The sequence below is a fragment of the Coccinella septempunctata genome, chromosome 1 (genome assembly GCF_907165205.1).
Source record: "Coccinella septempunctata chromosome 1, icCocSept1.1, whole genome shotgun sequence".
Lineage (NCBI taxonomy): Eukaryota > Metazoa > Arthropoda > Insecta > Coleoptera > Coccinellidae > Coccinella > Coccinella septempunctata.
Genome location: NC_058189.1, coordinates 21050922 through 21053265, shown reverse-complemented (window position 1 = coordinate 21053265; position 2344 = coordinate 21050922). Strand labels below are relative to the sequence as shown.

General features: G+C 32.8%; 1 pseudogene; it reads left to right on the top strand.

Moving 5' to 3' along the window:
* Positions 1-510: 510 nt before the first annotated feature.
* LOC123311528 lies at positions 511-1419 on the top strand (annotated as a pseudogene).
* The last annotated feature ends 925 nt before the right edge of the window (positions 1420-2344 follow it).

Sequence of the window (2344 nt, the reverse complement as noted above, 5' to 3'; positions counted from 1 at the left end):
CCTACAAAAATATTCAGTTGACTCATATGAAATCAAAGCAAATCTATATATATCTGGCAAGGGACAAAAATTTGTGAACATACCTTTTAGGTGATGTTGTAAAGCTATGACAATAACTTTTTGAATTTCTTCGTCTTCATTATGTTCACGTTTTCTTTTTACGCCAGATACGTACTCGGTAACACTTGAGACTATCTTATTTGCAGAAAATCCAACACCCATGGTTCACGAAGATCAACTTATATTCAGGTCAATAAATTTTTCATACATTATATGATTGTGTAAACAAACATTATTCATAAAATAACCTAATTCAAAACACCCCCAAATAACAGCTGACATTTGGGTGGGGTTCAAGAATTTGATCATTCAAATAAAGGTCAAAGATTCAGAATATTCTATGACCTAACCTAACCCAGAGACAAACAGTCTCTGCCTAACCTAACATCTCTGATTGCCTGAATCTGAATCATAACTGAATTTAGTGAATTTACATCCACCATCCCACATATTACCAAAGCAGAGTGTCTTTGACCAAAGGGTACTACATCCTAGTCCACAGTTCAAGTTTTTAAAATCAAAAAGTATCTTAAAGTAAAGTCAAACAAAAATGGATCTCAATCCTGACGAAGATATACATCTTTCTGCGGAGGCATTTGCAGCTTTGCAAGAGTTTTATAAGGAACAAGAGGAAAGGGAAATAATTGATAAGGAAAAGAAGACAAGTGGCAGATATACAAGAAAATTGGGTATTATAAAAATCAGTTAATGAGTCTTCAGTTCACTTTCTACGATAATTCCAGCAATTAAGTCATTTTTGTATGATGATGAAACTATTCAGAAGCTTACTAGTATTATCTTGCGAACAGTAGGAAAAAATGGAAAAATTGCGTTGATATCATGTCCTTCAATTTACCCAATGATCAGATCTGAAATTGAAGGAGGAGAAGGTGTATTAATTTTTATAAATAATTTGTATTTGTAACCAATCAAAACAATTTTAGTACAGCTTTATGAATTTGACAAGAGGTTTTCAATGTATTGGTGACGATTTTATATTTCATGACTATAATTCTCCTTTAGAAGGTCCCTGAAAACAAAGCTTCATATTATGATTTGATAGTAGCAGATCCCCCCTTTCTGTCAGAGGAATGCTTATCTAAAACATCTAAAACCATTAAAACATCTGATGAAGGAAAAAAATAATAGTATGTACAGGTAAAAATATGAATATAAATATATAAGCCTTGTTGAAAGGAATAATGTTCATTTTATTCTAGGAGCTGTGATGGCATCATTAGCAGAGAAATATCTGAATTTGAAAAGAATTGATTTTGAACCAAGAAGCATAAAAATAATTTGGGTAATGAATTCTGGTGTTATATACAAAACTTTGATGAGAATATACAGTTTGTATAAAATAAATAATTTTATTTTTCTGTTCATAATTAGGAATTGGACATAATAGTAGTATATAATACTAATAATAATTGCTTGATGCAGAGTTAGATAGGAATTAACATAGACCTACTGATAGATGGACTGGCCCTTGCATGGCTTTCACATTCCAAGCTTGGATTTATTCTTCTGAGGTTGCGTTCACAAACTTACTCAGAGCAAGCTCTGAGTAAGCTCTGATTACCCGAAGCGTTCACAAACGTACTTTTAGTTCCTCAGAGTATGCTCTCTGAGCATGACCATACTCATACTCTACTCTCGGAGTAAGTTTATGAACACACCCTGAGAGAGACATAACCTCAAACGTTGTGGGGTTAGGAAACTGTGTTGGTGTTAACATTTTCTACAAATATAATGTCTATCTCCCTCTTTTGAATCATCTCTCTCTCTCTCTCTCTCTAAAGGCCAGTTTATACTATTAGTAAGTCTATTATCTCTACTTGTTAAGGTTATGCAACCAGTGTAAAGTGGGTTGACTATTTTTAGCAGTGTTCTAAATCAAGGGTGTTATGATTTTAATTAAAGAGTAGTGGACTGTATGAAAAGATAATTGAGTTGGAGATGGTATAAAAACATTTATTGAGTATCGTTAACAATCATAAAATGAATATGTCACCTGCATGAAGCTAATACAGTAAAAGCAACTAATATTAACCACATCTATAAACTCAGAGAGACATTATGCAACTAAAAACAAGAGATGGTCCAGAACAGTTCAAATGAGAAGTCACTTGATGTCAGACTTAAACGTTGAGGAGTTCAGTAAATTCAATATCAACACAACGGTTACACAGTGATAGAGGAATCAATTGAAAATTGATCTTTATTCCATCAGAAAACTCGATTGTTAGAATACTGAATTTTAAAGAGAGACGCGAGAGTACAG